This window comes from Lipophrys pholis, assembly GCF_963383615.2.
Source record: "Lipophrys pholis genome assembly, chromosome: 12".
NCBI classification, from domain to species: Eukaryota; Metazoa; Chordata; class Actinopteri; order Blenniiformes; family Blenniidae; genus Lipophrys; species Lipophrys pholis.
The window spans coordinates 14037351-14054522 of record NC_137641.1 but is presented as its reverse complement, the minus strand read 5'-3'; the positions used below and the strand labels follow the sequence as shown (position 1 = coordinate 14054522).

The 17172-nt window shown below is 42.0% G+C and overlaps 1 protein-coding gene across 2 annotated transcripts in view; it reads left to right on the top strand.

Annotated features, from left to right (window-relative positions):
• Positions 1-17172, top strand: part of cntfr (ciliary neurotrophic factor receptor) — a 275004-nt gene that overhangs the window by 27920 nt on the left and 229912 nt on the right. For both annotated transcript variants that reach the window (XM_080477293.1, XM_080477294.1), the window contains exon 2: positions 15251-15291. The gene's annotated coding sequence lies outside the window, so the exon portion shown is untranslated. The remainder of the gene's footprint in view (positions 1-15250; positions 15292-17172) is intronic.

Here is a 17172-nt window from a genome sequence, read left to right as displayed (position 1 = left end):
ATGTATTGTCAGGCCGATGTCATTCTTAGATACTATAGACTGTAGTGAATTGTGTTTATGTACTATATAGGGTGCGTAACTTCTCTTTATCCCCCCTTCCTCTCTGTTTATCTCTCTCTCTTGGCGCTCTCCGTCTCTTCCTCCATTCTTCATGCCCTCTCTGATCTCACTCCCCCCTGGGTCTATATGAAATATTCTGACCCGGCTCCTACAGTGAACACATAATTAGAAAGCACTGAAGCGTGGCTCCAACATAGGAGGGGCTTTCCTCCTATCTGTTTGGTGGAGGTGGGGGGTAGATGATGAGGGTGGGACGCTGTAAAACATCTTCATGGCCAGAATACTTAGAGCGGTCCGAGTCGGCGGTGGTGTCCTACAGTGCATTCAGACGGATAAGGGGGGGGGGAGGAGGAAGCGGATGGAGGAGGGAGAATGGATAAATGGATTGATAGATGAGGCATGGGGGAGAAGGAACGCATCAACAGTGAGATGGAAAGAGAGAGTTATGGCTTTTGTCCATTAGCTGTTGTTTTCCACCACCACCATAACACCAGCGCTGTCCATTGTTGGGGTTTTGTCTTCATTAATTAGGTTCCTTCAGTAAAGAAGACTCAGGGTTTTTTGAGTGAGAGATAAAAGTGTTAACATAGACGGCATCATGGAAAATACGGTGCGAGCCAGATATTCTTTATGGCATCCTGCGATATGATTATTTTTGCGGTAGGAAAAGTTCACGTTCATCCAGTTTACAGTTATTTAATTGTTAAATCGTTGACGTTTGATTAATGCTGTGTCTTTTGTCCAACTTCTTGTAACCGTTTCCAAACTCGCCTGTTTGCAAAGAGGCGAGTTTAAAACTTTCATTATTCACCAATGTCACTGTGACAGATCCACTCTCTGCCTAATGATGAGCTATGATGTATATGAGCGACCTTCGAGTGTACTGGAAGTATTGTGATAGCGGACAGTGTGAAAATTTCGGAAGATAAAACAACATCAAGGCCTGTTTACTCAACAGCGCTTCAAGTGAAAGTGCATCGTTTTTTGCCTTTTCGTTTTCTGTGATGGTGGCTGTCATCTCCCCAATCCTCTGTTGGGTTCAGATGTGATGATTGTGACGGTCCTGGCAAATAATTTGCTTATTTTCACGCTTGATCAAACACAATCCTCTGTGGACTTGTGTGTTGCCTTCCAAACAGTCTGTCCGGGTAGACGCATTTCATTACAAGATAAAAGTGATCACTTAGAACATGTTTGTATTGATTTGCAGGGAGATTTTCACGTTGCTGTTGGGGTCAAGCATCCAGGTTCGTTATTAAAATGCTTTTTGCGTTTATACTTTCTTTTTATAAAAAGAAAAAATAATAAATAAATAAATAAATATTTATCTCTAATCAAATTAATCAAGTCATGTCCCTGAAGGGAAACTTAATCAACATCTGTTTTATCTAATAATAATTATGAGAAGGTTTTTTTTTTTTTTTTTTTAATCTATTCATTACGCTTGAGTAAATTTTATTACAGCAAAATAGGACAATCAAGCAAGTCAAACCAACTGCCATAAAAAAAACTTTTCATCCCTCATTCTATGTACCCGACATATTTGCTTTTATATGATAATAAAATAACAAACAAGTGTGCTTGCTGAGATAATGTGATGTAAACATGCCTGTGCATTATGAGTCTTACTGTGGCCATTACAATGACCTCACATATAATCAATAGGTCATGGGGTCATCGCTTGGTGTGTATTTTACTCTGCTGACACAGTCCTGTAATGTGATTCTATAACGTAATGGGTTTTGCTCTTTCTCACGTGCTCGCGCTGCTCTTGGCGACGCCACAGTGCGTCTCGACTGTGCGTGGGCGCGCACACCTCCACGTGGTCGCGCTCTGACTTTTACCTGACTTTGCCCCGTGCAGCTTTAATGTGTTGTCATTGTGTGACTGGCTAGTTATGGTTTCTGCTGACGGCTTATTGCGGCGTTGGAAAAGGACAGGAGGAGCCTTTGGGACAGCCTGCATCACCGCTTGTCCTTGGACGGCACAGACGTCCGCGCCATTGTCACGTCCGCACACAACAAACGCTCGCGGACACTTTACGTTCCCGTGCACGCTTTTGACATAGACACACACACGTGCACTTTTATTTTAGATTTTTATATGAGCCCTCCCTTTTGGCTAAAGCAGGAAATGAAAGTCCAGTAGCCGAGGCTGTTAATTAACGTTTATGGCCGCTGAATCGTTCGACTGGCTCTCGCAGCATTCACGTCAAAGCAATCAGGGTATAAAAATCCAATCTCTTCTCCCTGACTCCGAGCCAAAGTAATGATAGCGGATCACGATGTTGATTTGTTTCATAATCTAAATCTAAACACCAGTCATCTCCCTTGTGGGGACAGTATTTGTTGGTTCCCTTTGATGGTAAGTTTCACCGGGTTATTAGCGAAGGCACGCGGGTATATACTGTGTAGTCAGTGGAAACCCTTACTGGGATTTCATGGGTGTAATGTTGTTTCCTTCCTCATGTTTTCTGTTGATAACATTTCACATTTCATTGCATTGCATTGCCCACTTTGACATTTAATATAATATGTTAAGAATCTGGAGTTTGACTGAATGTCTGTTGTACTCGTGAGGGAATGAAAATGTCATATCGTGAGAAATGATAACGTCTACAAGTTTTCTTTTAATATTGTTAAACAGTGATGCATTAATCCTGATCCACTGATCGTTTTCCTCCAACATTTCTGGGAGATAGGAAATAAAAAGTTATTAAAAAGTAGCTCTATATGCATGATATATAATACCATACATTATATATTAATGGAAGACGAAGGTAAAACCTAGTTTATGATCATGGTTGTTTTAATTTTACTTGAGGGCTTTTATAAGTTTCTGTTCAACACTTTTAATGTACAGAACAGTTACAGAATGGCCGAGCAGTGTTTAGCCGTTAATTCTTGAAAGGTTCCTTTGCTTTGATATTATACTTAACATCAAACCTTTGCTTTTCCTTGACTGTATTTTTTTCAACTTCTCTGATTTCATGATTTTGCAGCTGCTGCTCTCTCTCCAGCCTGATGCCCTTTTCATTTCTCACTTGTTATTCAGCCTGCTGCATCACACACAAAAAGAGTCTATAGTTATAGCAGACTTCCACCGCTGAAACATTGATTACATACAAGCCCACAGTGAGAGACAGGCTGTGACTAACAGTACTTAAAACCAGAACCAGGACTCTGCAATAAGCAGCAAACAAAAGCAATTCCTCGATCAATAGCAACACGCAGCCGTTTGTGCCCCACTTGGATTATAGATCGAGTCAGTGAAAGTTGTACCTCTGTGTAATGCATGTACTACAAGCCACACACACACACACACACACACACACACACACACACACACACACACACACACACACACACACACACACACACACACACACACACACACACACACACACACACACACACACACACAGAAACCGGCATTCATAAACAAGTACGCTGTTGTCGTCTGCACGGGGAATTCGGACGATGAATTTGAAATCGTGACAGAGCGCGATACAAACACAATCAAACACTCAGAGGCTCTGCCACGTTTTCATGTTGCTTCGTAAACTCTGTGCAAACTTAAACGTTGTGGCCGCACGTACAGGACACACGTGCGTTCCGCGTAATCGTGAAACCACACAGGCGGCAATGCACAAACAGACGACTGAGTCGATTCCAATCACGGCCCCAAAACACCTGTCTGCCAATCTTCCACTGGTGTCTGCTTTTCCCCGGCCAGTGTGTGTGTGTGTGTGTGTATGTGTGTGTCTGTGTGTGTGTGTGTGTGTGTGTGTGTGTGTGTGTGGGTGTGTGTGTGTGTGTGTGTGTGTGTGTGTGTGTGTCAGCAGTCTGACGGCCACAGATAAGGTGGCAGTTATCTTATCATAGTGGGCCAACCTTACCCCAAACCCTCACAAACCTCAGGTGTCACACCGGGCTGGCTTTCCCCCAAGCACCCCTCATTTTCATGTCAATTTCACACCATTTTGCGCTCTCTCTCCGTCACTGCCCTCTTTCCCCCCTCGCTCTTTATATCCCTTGATTTGCCCCCCCCCCACACACACACACACACGCTCTTCCATTACTGCTTTCTCATAGGCAGTTAAGCCCATTTTACTTCAGTCTTGCGCCTCTGCTCTCACTTCACCTCTTCCATTTTTTTTTTTTTATCCCTCCCAGCAGCCCTATTTGATCTTTCTTGGTCTCTTTCCACTTAGCCTTGTTATCAATCTCGCCCATCCCTGGCTAACTTTGACAACACTTGCTATCCTGCCTATTTGCACTTTGTCCACATCTGACTTCTTTCTGTACTTATCTCCTTTTCCTTTCTTGCTTCTCCCATCTTTACTCTGTGCGTTCTCCTTATCTGTGCCCTCCGTCGGAGTGCTCTTGGTCTCTCCTGTTTTCGCCAACAGGTGACAGTTCATTTTCCCGAGCTCTTTACTCATCCCCTGTGTCTTTCTACTCTACTCTTCTTTTCATTACATTTTATCCTCTCATTTATTTATCGCCCCATGAGAGATGACGGTTTATCAATCTGCCGCTCAATTCACCCTCTTCCCGTGTTTTGTCTTCCTTGCCCTGAGTGTGTCTCTTCTGTCTTTTGTATTTCTTATGGATTCTGTCACTTGCTCCCCCTGCCAAGCTGTCTAGCGCTCACTCCTTCCCCTTGGCCTTGTTAGAGCATCTTAAATCATATGAGCTCATCATTTTGGGAGGGCAAAGTCTCAAAGTGATCCAGTGACTGTCAGCTGAAGTTGAAATCGATGGAGTAGAGGCGTCGGAAACAAACACTGTTTGGTTTGATTCTTCTTTAAGGTTTGCGGTTGAAAGCCTTTAAGTTTCAATATATACGAGATGGATTGAACATTTCACAATCAAAAATAGATAAGATGGGATTTAAAATAGGAAGCAAAACATTTCCGCTTCCTGCGTCGTACTTGAAGCCCCAGCTGTCGTATCAAGCTACTCATACATGACAGGAAGTGTGCTGCTCTGCATATTTTTTACCAAATACATGGAACATTTGATGGAACAGAATTACAAGAGAGTCATACAGCTGCCATGATTTCATTTGAACTTCTTCTCAGATCAAAAAAATACTTATGAAGATGTTGATGCAAAATTAACGTGTGACAGAATTGCTATAACAAATATTGTGATTAGGACATGAACTGTACACTGTTTGTATTGCAATATCTTGGGGTACTCGCAATTGGAAATAGGAGTTACAGTTAATACAAGGGAGTTTTCAGAGGAGTGTAATCCCAGACATCACAGATTTCTCTCCAGCTCAATCACAGCCTCCACAAGCAGGCAGCACACACACGTGATGGCCACTCAGTTGATTACCAGCTTGTCTACGCGCCGTGCTGGTTGACTGACTCCGAGTACACATTGGTTCATATTTTGGAATCAAGCAACATGGAGAATTAAAAGATTCAGAAATCTGAAGCAAAGTAGAGATTTTTCAAAAACCTGATAGCTACCCAAACCCAAACTCAGGTCCTTCCCACACCAACCAGATCAAACACACATTTCAAGGGAAAATGAGGGAAAGTCAAATACAGCCAAAAACAAACAAAATATAAAAAACATATATATATAGCGCAGAACAAATAAAATTCAAAATCAATCGGATTCATTCTTAAACTATATCTGAAGTCAATTCCAAGACTTTAACAGAGGACTTCAAGTTGCTCCCCATTTGTTTTGACCTTTGTAACAAATCAGCGCTGATGCCATTTAGTCGATTTTTGCTTTATCCATTGTGTTTAACCTTCCCCTCCTGAGTATCTCTCCCGTTTATTCCCATGCATCAGGCTTCCCAATGAATCTCTTCATTTCCCTACAAATAATTGTCAGCTGTCTGCTGCACTCTCACTTTCATCCATTCGGTAAAGCTCCTCAATTCATTTTACCTTACATCTTTTCTCCGCTGGCCTCGCGTTCCCATTTCAAAGTGCATCAGACAGTGGTTATCTCTCTGCGAGAGGAGAGAACACAATCTAACTTTTTTTCCCTTCAACCCCCCCCCCCCCGTCCTTTACTTCCTGCTTTTACTACATTTACATGTGGCGGTGCAGAGGTGGCTGCAGCGACGGGAGGAGTTGAGCATCCCCCTGAACATCCCTAGGGGGTTTCACTCTCCTTTCTGTCCTTGTCGCTGACTTGAGGATTCATTATTATCCTCGCTTTGCGATTCTCAGTTTGTCGCCCTCGTAGCTTTGAAGATATATATATATATATATATATATATATTTTTTTTTTTTTTATCGCTGAAGACATTTCGCAACTCATTTTCTCCACTTTATTTGTCGTATAAAATTTTGTTGAGGCTTGTCGCCTTGTTCTCAAGGAAAGGGAAAAGTGCAGCTGATGCAGAACTTATCGTTGACCCCTTTACTACATTAGTGTCAATGTCATGGCACTTTAAATCTAATCTTGAGAAGTAAATGCCCAGCAAGTGGTTGTGTGATACATAAGTCCCGTAACCTGTCCATTCACCAGCTCATATTTAGGTATTATCTTTATTAACACAGAGCTTGGCTGATTTATTGGTTTTCACCTCTCCTGACTCGAGACTGCGTAATTCACCAAGAAAATGAGGCCACGAAATAAGAAAATATGAAAATAAAGAGGGAAATCGTGACATTAGAAAGTAGATATTCCTTCCTGGGTTGTATTTTCTAAAAGTTAGATATGTCTCCTTGACGCATTGGATTTATGCTGAACACGTTTGGTGATTCTGACAGGAAATGTAGTAGTAATACGTCTTGGATATTCCTTCGTAACAAGCAACGACGGCTTTCTTGACATTTACATTTTTTTCCGTCGACTTTCTAAGCACAAGCCGAGCGTCCTGATTCTTCTTCTGATCTGTCGAAGCCTGACATTAAATGAACTCTATCTGAGGTAGGTGGGATATTTGGGCTGCGGAGTTTGAACTCTGCTTTGCTTTCAATGGGGTTTCATTATTGACACTTCCTGCCAGGAGTTTCTGTGGGCAGCAAATACTGTCTGCTCATCTCTGTTCATCTTTGACCTCTTTCTGTTGTTGTTTTTTTTTTTTTAAATTATGAAAATGTACATTAATCTTAGCACACAACCCTGAGTCGACACAGAATGTTCCGTATTGATCCAGATATGACCAGACCATTTTATTCTCAGACACTTTACAAAGTACTGGTGGAACTCGTTCTCTATTTCACAGAAGTAGCACATAATTTCTAAGTTGTCTGTCATTCTGATTGGCAGGGTGGAACATTTCTAAGGCTCTGTGTACACCGCAACATTTTCAAGTGAAAACGCAAAACTTTTTTTTGCAATTTGTGTGTCTGTCTCATTGATTGAAAATGCTACCAAGGTGGAACTTTTTGAAAACGCTCCAACTGCCATGTCCATGGACATGGGGGGGAAAAAAAGCAACTTTTCAGAAATGCTGCTACTGCAAGGTTTTTATAGTTTAGAAGCTCCTGTAATATCAATCCTACTTCATCGCCTGTATCCGAATGTCCATTCTTAATGTTTATAGCGTATACTAGTAACACGATTTTCACCATTTCTGCAGTTTACATGTGAACTGACATTGTTTTCAAATTGTTGCTGTGTATGAATAATGGCCTTTTGAAATAACATTTATTACAATATTTTCTTTACAATGTGCTGTCACATTTTTATTTAAATCTGTTACAAATTAATTTCTTGAGTAGTACGTGAACCACATGAAACAGTCACAAAATAAAACAATACAGATCTGCAGTTCTTTATTGTAACCATGTTTGTTGTCTGTGTAAGTGTGTATTAACGATCACATAATATCCTCAATAGATAAATTGATGAATTGATGCTTCCTACCAAGAAGATCATGTCAGTTAATTCTTATTTGCCAATATCAACATACCCAACAACATGGACTCAGACTATCTGTGATGGTATTCAACATGAAACAGTCATAATTGTGTGGATTGTTCAGATCCTCAATGCTGCAGGGTGAAACATTGAATTTGTACTTTCTCTGCAGCTAAACCAGCGTTCTGCCTCGGTTATACGACTTTGCAGATATGTGGATGTAAACCGTTGGCATGCAACCCAGTGTCTGGTGATTCCAGTTTTCATTACGTGATTGTCTTGTAAGAAATGAAAATGTCAAACACATTGCTTGCTATCCTCTCTGTGCCATGGAACCCGCTATTTATGCCCTGTCCACTCTTACTACTACAATTGGTCCGTCTGAAGCGCAGAGCGGCTTGCCTCCGTTCATTGTGTGTGTGTGTGTGTGTGTGTGTGTGTGTGTGTGTGTGTGTGTGTGTGTGTGTGTAAATAAATTAAATGTAGAGCCTACTGTAGCTTGTGTGGGACAGACAGGTGATTGGGTTCAGCCCTGACTAATTGTCGACCTCAGCTTGCTGACCTCGGTTGTGAACGTCGTCTTGGGCGCGATCTGTACAGCCCCTCTCTGTGTGTCTGCGTGTGAAACCAAGGTGAGCTCAAGGGACACTGTAAATTAAGGTTTTTAATTATCCAGACTTCAGTGACTCTGTGAAACTGACCACTTTACCTTTGATGACCTCATTTAACACCAAGGACAAATGTCGAGCAGATCTGTTGGGCTGGAAAGCAACACAGTCGAAAAGAAGAAATTAAGCTGTACACAAGGGGCATGAAGACATTTAGGTATAACATTTCAGACAGTTTAGTCACAAGAATCACCACTATCTTCTCAATGGGATGTAAAGATTTCAAAAGTGCAGCTACATCATAATCTGCCCGACATTCATGTAAATTTGAATAAGACTTCTTATAATTATCCAGCATGTGGAAATGCTGCTACTGTGCATGCGCACCACGGATGTTGTAAATGGTTCTTCTGCACATGTGCAGGTTTTGTTACAAAAACAACAACAACAAACAGCGCCAACTCATGGCCAGACATGCTAACTCCAGCATTCTTAAGCGTTTCTGTGTAAATCGACATTGTTTTCAAACGCAAAACTTTTCCAAAACTAAGACACAAAAATGATCACTTGAATACTTGAACCGTAAGCGAGATCTTAAAGTGTGTGTGAAGAAAATACAGAGAACCCTGTACACACAATCTCAACCATTAATGTGGCTGCACAATGTATAAAACCTTCAGGGCTTTAAGGATGAAAAAGAGCTGTTGTTTTGACATTGATATAAAAAGCCAGTATTGCATGATTGCAAAAAAAAAAAGAAAGAAGAATTAGCATGTCACCCACTTTAACACTTTAACTTTTTATCCTTTTCACGTCTTTATGAAGTGCAATAATAAACAGTCCAGAGTCCCTCTGTTAGGATCTGTGTCTGTTCCTCTGTTTTCATCCCAACACGGAGTAAGAACCGACACTCCAACCCATTTCACGAGGACACAGAGCAAGAACAGGATCCAGGATATCTGCTGCGGTGATGTCAGATGACAGTTATGAAGCGGATTATGAGGCTTATAGTCTGAACGCTCAGCCTCTGCTTTGCTCTCGAACCTCTGACATCTTAACTGTGGAATTATTAGGTTTTTCTTTGCATCGCCATATTTTCTTAGGAGAAATGTTCATTTTTAATCCAGCCAATCTTCCAGCTGGTGCTTCTCAAACCTGGTATTGCCTATAGGGTATCGCTCTAATGGCCATTGTCAAAACTTCATGATCCATGTAAATTTGGGGTTTTTGGCTTCATTTTATTTGCATAAACTCTTCTATGCATGCAGTGTGAAGATGTACTGAGATAAGACTGCAATTATAAAACACAGCAATCTGGTATTGTGGCTGTTTGAGTCGCATTAGAAGAGGTGCCAGAAACTAGAAGCCAAGCTGTAGAGGTACAGTACTTCGTAAAGTTAGGGTAGTCGTGCTTATTGCTGTGTTGAACGCTTTGAAAATCTAAATTCAAACCTAAAACTTCCTGGCACTGTCACAGGGGACCAAAATGTGTCGTTCTTGTTGAGGGAGCAAAAGAGGATTAACTTGTGTATTTTTAAAGCTGATCTCACTGCACGCTTTAAAGGTTAAGTGGTGATATGACTACACTGCCCTTCTTTCACGCTTTCATTTATTTCAATTTTCAAGTATTTGCAGCATTTGGCAATCTTATGGCTTTTGTGCCCTAATAGTTTTCTTTTTTATGTCATTAGATATCACCTATATCACTGCAATATTCCAAATAATGAGACCAGAATGACTAAGATTTAAATCTATAGAACTGAGAAACTATCTCCGCTCGTCTCGATCTTTACATCTCTCCGCTTAGTGTTTACTGTGTTGTCTCTCAATGTCACGTTTGCTACGTGTCATAAAATGTCTGTAGGCAGCAGCTGTCAGGAAAAGGTGTTTAAAGATTAAAGATTGCTGTGTTTTCTCCGGAACACTCTGATGAAATATCTTCACCTACATGTAGAGATAACTCAATATATTTGGGTGGAAGAACATCAAAGTAACGTTTTCATTTATTTGTTCATGATTTCAAGGAAGGCTACATTTAATACTTCTTGTTGCATTCATTTGCTGTTTATACTCCAAATACTTGGGCAGACACTAATGTGACCCGTGTAGTTGATCACGTCCCACAAGTGCAGGCGAGTAATCGAACGTTATCCTCTTAAATAACAATAAACTTGAAAACATGGCATAGAAAACAGAACAGCGCCTTCAAAAATCCATTAATTTAAGACTTCCCTGCTTTCCTTGGCTTCATGCTGTGCTGTGCAGCACGTACCTAATTCAGTTTCGTGGGAATTTCCATCACATATTCTGCTAAATAAACTGAACAGGCCAACCTGTTTTCTGCAGCTTTACCTCCCACTGAGCTCATAGTTAAATTCCCTGTCTCTCCATGCTCCTTTAGCCTTCATCTTCTTAACCTGATCCCCCGGCTTGCTAATAATAGCCCCGGCTCCGACAGAACCGGCAGGGGAAACGGAGCAGACGGGGTGAATTGGGGGGACTGCTGGCTGAATTCACATTGGTTTCTGTCGCCCTCGGGATTTCTTTTAGCCCATATTGATTTATAGTAGTAATCCTGCCAGGGTAACCTTTTAATTCCGTGTCTTTATTTTTAGCCTGTTTGTGCAAGGCGGTATTTTCTATACTCAAGCAGTGCTTCCCCTAGGGTGGCCGCTACTTTTGAAATAAAATGCAAACGTTTCCTTTCTGTAGAATCACTGCGAGCAAGGCTCAATCAATGCGTACATAGCCATGCTGAAGTCAGTGAGAGGTGAAGCGCACCATCAGTTACCTCTTAAAGAGCCCGGGCTACTTTTGAGCTCCTCACTGGGAGCCTTATTTTTGCTGCAAATGAACGCGATGCCACACACATCTGCTTGTGGGGTGCATTATGTGTGGCTGTTAGAGCAGGCAAACTGCCATACATCTCCCATATCTCCAACCCAGAATCCGTACACACAGCCTCGACTTTTAAGTTCGTACCAAGATTTGGCGGAAGACTGGAGAGAAAAATCCACCCACACTACAACACTATAGCATTGTGATTGAATATGAATGTAAGGCAGTCATAATTATGGGGTTTTGCTGTCTGTGGATGAGGATCTGTGGTGTTCTGTCGTCACAGGGTCGTTGAAAAGACGCATGCAGAGCACGTAATTATCTCTGAGAGTCATCTCTCACTGGTCTGATTCTCATCTCTACATTTTAATCCCTCATTCTGTCACAGATACTGTAAATTTAGCAGTTTCTCATTCAGCTTTCTTTGCATAATCATCCGAACACTCTCCACATAAATAATTTTCACTCTGACCTGCTAACACTGTCAAACCTCCTATCTGGAGCTGCATAGGCCTGAGGGATTTTTTATTTATTAATTTTTTAGCTGATTTGTTTGGTCTTGTTGTGGGTTGTTTGCTTGTCTTTTAGTTTCTATAAAGCTGTTGTTTATGTGTTTTCCTTGTGTGTTCCTGGCTGGCGTGAAATCCCATTGTGTCATCCGGAGAGTTCAGGAACTGCTGAATTGGAAAAGTACAGCTTGTGTCAGGACCCGGAAGAAAGGTGTAAACGGGTAGAAAAATGTTTGTGTGCGACTGTGTGTGCATGTAAGAGTGGAAAAGTAAAGGCAGAGGTCTGAAAAAGGGAAAGCGAGGCTGGGAGATAGAGGTGCGCAAAAAAAAAAAGAGTTCAGCTGAGAGATGGAGAGAAAGCATGTAGTCGTCTAAAAGGTGATGCTTCACATGATGGCATGTTCTGCTGTGTTGCATCAGTTCACCCCCCAAACCTCCGTCTCTCCTTTTTCTTTTTTCCTGTGGCTTTCACCCACCAACCAAGCAGGCGGGAAGCCATACAAAGTTTCTGAGAATGGATAAATAACCGTTAGGCCACCGATGCCTCTGGAGGAACTGAGACAGGCTGATATGACTCTTCACTTACACACGCACACACACACACACACACACACACACACACACACACGCACACACACACACACACACAGAGCAGTGAAATAGACAACAATCAAGTCATCCTTTAACCCGATGCTGAGGTCAGCATTTCTCTGTGGTGTGGGAATCGCAAAGAGAGCAACAACAGAATGAAGGTGAAAGTAAAAATAGTACACAATTTTATTTACTCTATATGCAATTCAAGATTTGTCATATTGCAACGTGCACAGATAGATCCCGTTTATACGGGAAGGGGGGTACTCATCAATGGATTTACATAGTGAGCCAGTGACTTGTGTTCTCCTCTCATCCATATTAAGAAACACTATTTCCAAACTTTGCATCCTTGATGCTGTTACTCTAGGCAATGGGTGCACATGAAGTATTCGCAATGCCTGAGAAGGTGAAGGTGGCCAACGAAAATTCATTCTTTTTCTTCCAAATGATTTCAATCATACAATCCTTTTCCAGTATTCAGGAATTGAGTTCCCACTTATTATTATTCCTGCAGTTTAAATCCAGCGAATGCACACGGCTGCAATCATAGGGAAGACTGGACAAAAGATGATTGTTGTCATCTTCCACAGGGAGCGTTGAACCCAGAAGATGGTTGTTTGGTGGTCTGCAGTTCAGTGTGTGGGATCAAAGATGATCATTGATTGTTGACAAAAGTCTGGCAGGAAATGGTGCACAGGGGTGAGCCTGGAAAAGACTTTCAAGCAAAGCCAACGTAAGAAGTTGGAGGCGCGGACTGCGGCTTGAGTTTGACCATTACAAGCCTCAACACATGTACAGTAATGCTTTTTGACTTGAAAGGCTCCTTTGTGGACTTTGGGCTGGTGTTATTGCCGGTCTTTGGTTATGTCTACATGAGTACCTTCAAGGAATAATTCACCGATAACCCACATTTTCTTGAGCGTGTGCTTTAAAAATTTTTAGTTAATTGTAGCTTTGCTTGGTTCTCTGAGTTGCAATAGCTCTACCACGTTCCCTTTGATTTCACTGTGGACCTGGAAAAAACAGGCTTGCCAATTGTTTTTCTGTCCTGGAACCAGTTGTTTAACTATTGAAACATCTGGTTTAAATATTTGGTCCCAACCCAGAACTAGTTCCAGCTCCTTTCAGGTTTAATACTGGTAAACAACACATCCAGGAAGTTGAGGTCATTGGTTGCAATCGTCAAACAACTGATGAACGAGAGGCAGTATCCATGTTGGCTCAGTCGGAGAAGATCTGGACATTGGATTAAGGTCCCAGAAAAGAAACTATCATACTTCAGAGCTTCTAATTTTGTTATCAATGATGGTGCCTTCGAGGCTTAACACAATGGAGGAGTAAATGTTGACTCACTTATATTGATCAACAACCTCTAAGTCCTACTATATATATGTTATTACCACTTAGCGGTGATGATTGGATTGAATGTGTTTGCATTTACCTGTGTTGCAAAGGGAAACCTTCAGGTCTCGTATCCTGTGTTTTTGGTTGCTGTTAATCATTTCACTTTTTTTTTCTCTCCTTTATTCAGATTTGATGACTCTTTGAGTCACAATTTAGAGCTGAAGCTTTTATTATTCAATTGTATCTGGTCGTTTCAATTTATTATATTAAAATAATCTTGTGTGGTATCCTTTTTTCCCCCCGTCTCTTGGTGAGCCTTTATAGGATGGACACTAGACTACTTCATCAGAGCGTGACGCGGCTGCACTAACAGCCGTGTTACAGCGCTGCAGATTTGGCTGATGTGCATGGCGACTTAAATTGGCATGAAGTAGAGCTTGTGTGGCTTTGTGTGTGTGTGTGTGTGTGTGTGTGTGTGTGTGTGTGTGTGTGTGTGTGTGTGTGTGTGTGTGTGTGTGTGTGTGTGTGTGTGTGTGTGTGTGTGTGTGTGTGTGTGTGTGTGTGTGTGTGTGTGTGTGTGTGTGTGTGTGTGTGTGTGTGTGTGTGCGTGTGTGTAGGTGTGCGTGTGTGTGTGTCTAGCAGACAGTGTGAGAAGCGTGTAATAGGCTCACCTGTCCCCGGCTGCAGACTGATGGGCAGGTGGAGAGAATGGAAACCAGATGGGAAAAAAACGGGGGCAATGGAGAAATGAGAGGAGGTGGGGGAGCGACTGAATGCACAGAGTAGATAAGACCGCTGTCGGCAGCCGATGCGCGGGATCCATTCAGATCCTGACTTTTCACATAGTGTTCGTGAGTCCCTTGGCATTGATTTATATATAATGTCTTTACAGTCTGATGTAGTTCTACTACGGTGGAATTTAGCACAGTTCAGATGCGTCTTGCGGGCCTGAATCGGGAAACAAATTAAGAGGATGATCCAAAAACCTTCAAATATATTGAACTGTAAATTCAATCAATGCCAGTATCGCGATCAAGCTTCAGCTCTTATAAACGGCAGTTGACCACATTTCAAAACACTGAACTCTTTCCCGAATGTATTTTCTATTTACCAAAAGAAAAGCTCGTCATCACCGATGGTGATGATGACAGCTGCTTTGTCGAAGCAATCAGCTCGCCGGAACGTACTCGGTCCTTTAATCGACATCATGACTGCCACTACAAAGGGTTTTGAAGCCTGCAAAGGTTTCTCTTCAGATTTTCTTTTGATTTGTTACAGCTTTGTTGTTTATCAACTTTATTTATTTATTTATTTATTTCATTTATTTCATTTATTTCATTTATTTCATTTATTTCATTTATTTCATTTATTTCATCATATTGTTGTTTTGTCATCTCAAGTCTGTTACATACACTGTGTAACCCATTGTCTTTGGTTGTGTCTTGTTTAGGGTGAAGAGGACGATTGTGCTGACACTTTGCCTTGTCCAAGGTAAGCTTATTTAAAACTGTGTACTATATGAACTCACTGGTGCCGAAGACATTTAAGTGTCACAGGCTGCTTCTGCTATTCACAGTTACTTTCTTTTAACATCCCACTTGTTTGTGATGTTCAGTTTTTTTCTTTTTATAAACCGACGACAAGTGTCACTCTTGATTTTTCCTTTTTTCCTTCTTTGCTTAAGCATACAGCATGTAACCTTACAAAGTACCATCACTACGCATACACGACACGACACATCCACTGGAAGCTTTTAGTGAGGAGCAATCACGATGAAATCAACCATGTAAGCCATACAAGTGAAAAGGCAATCTGACCATTTCCTGTTTGGCGCATATGAAAACATGACACACCAATGAGGATAGTCTGTTGAAGTGCTGGCATTTATAACATGCTGCTCTTAGATTATGTGTTTGTGTATAAAATGTGTGTGTTTGCCACTAGTTTGCCACATTTGAGAAAGCTCTGAAGTTCCAGGATGGTGGTCTCTGCTTCTGTCAGTAGCATGTCTTCGGCTGTATCTGGTCACTGTGGTGACATGCATGTGTCAGCAGCTGTGTGGGTGTGTGTGTGTGTGTGTGGGTGTGTGGGTGTGTAGGGCAGAACAGCGGGTGTTGAAAGGACTCTACACAGCAGTATAGGGTTCCTCTGTCCAGAAATGCCACTGACCCACACACACACACACGCACACACGCTTGTGCACACCTACACACACCCCAATAGGAAATACACGGACGGCTACAGACACACACATAGACAGATATCCAGATTCCACGCAGGCCACTGCCTGTGCGTTCGCACTGACAGCTCAGGACTATAAGGTTACACGCAGGGAAGTCCATGCGCGTCGCGTTGCTTTGAACACTAATAGTATGTGTACACACTTTTACTCACTTCAGAGCCCTGAAGCTAAAGTTGAATGCCACTCATTTGAAATTACAAACAAATTTCTCACATCCAATTTTCACTGATTTATTTTCTTATACATACAAGATTGATGATATTTGCATACGGAATTAGCAAATGCAAATCGTCGCTCCCTCGGCAGCTGTAGCGGAGAAATCGGGAGGCGGAGGGGCCTCGCCCACGGGTAACTCGACTGCAGTTGATGAGTGAGAGGAGAGGGTTCCTCGTTTCCCTCGCCTACCCCTCCCACCCCTAAAGCGGGTCTGGGGAATTGAACCGAGGACGCAAGCCACCGCAGGAGCTTTAGGGTCGCTGCTGACAAACAGGTGTGACACAACGCAATTACAACAGCGGTTTTCTTCTTCGACGCAGACGTAATTGAGTTCAAGTTCAGGAATTTATGGTCCCCATCGGGACGTTTGGCTCGCAGCAAGGCATATGTCATGTTGCATAATCACGGCAAACAAAGAGCTGATGCTCAGAAACACAAGACATATTAAATGAATTGGAAAGAGGGAAGACTCGGGAGACTGGGGCTCCGGAGCGCAGCGGGTCTAGCCAGATCAGTTACAGGTAAGAATCTTAATGAGATTGCAGATGAGTTATCACTGCAGCTGAGAATCTTCTTTCTGGATATGTAATCTGTTTTTCCAAGACCTCCAACTTCATAAGGAGTTTAATGGCTTATGAAGTCACATTGCTTCAGGTCATTGTTTCATTCCAGCACTCTCAAAACTGCAGCAACAATTGGACCAGCGTTGTACTTAGCAGCTTTTCTCCACCTTCTTTACTGAGGAAATTCTTGATAACCCACTTTGGCTTCGCAGCACATTGATTTTGAGCCTGTAAAGGTCACAATTGAAGTTTTGTGTTCATTACACAGTAAGTTAAAGCAAGGAATAGCAAGGTCATGCAATCTTTTTCTTCCCCAATAATAGGAGGCTGAGTGAAAATATTAACTGAATG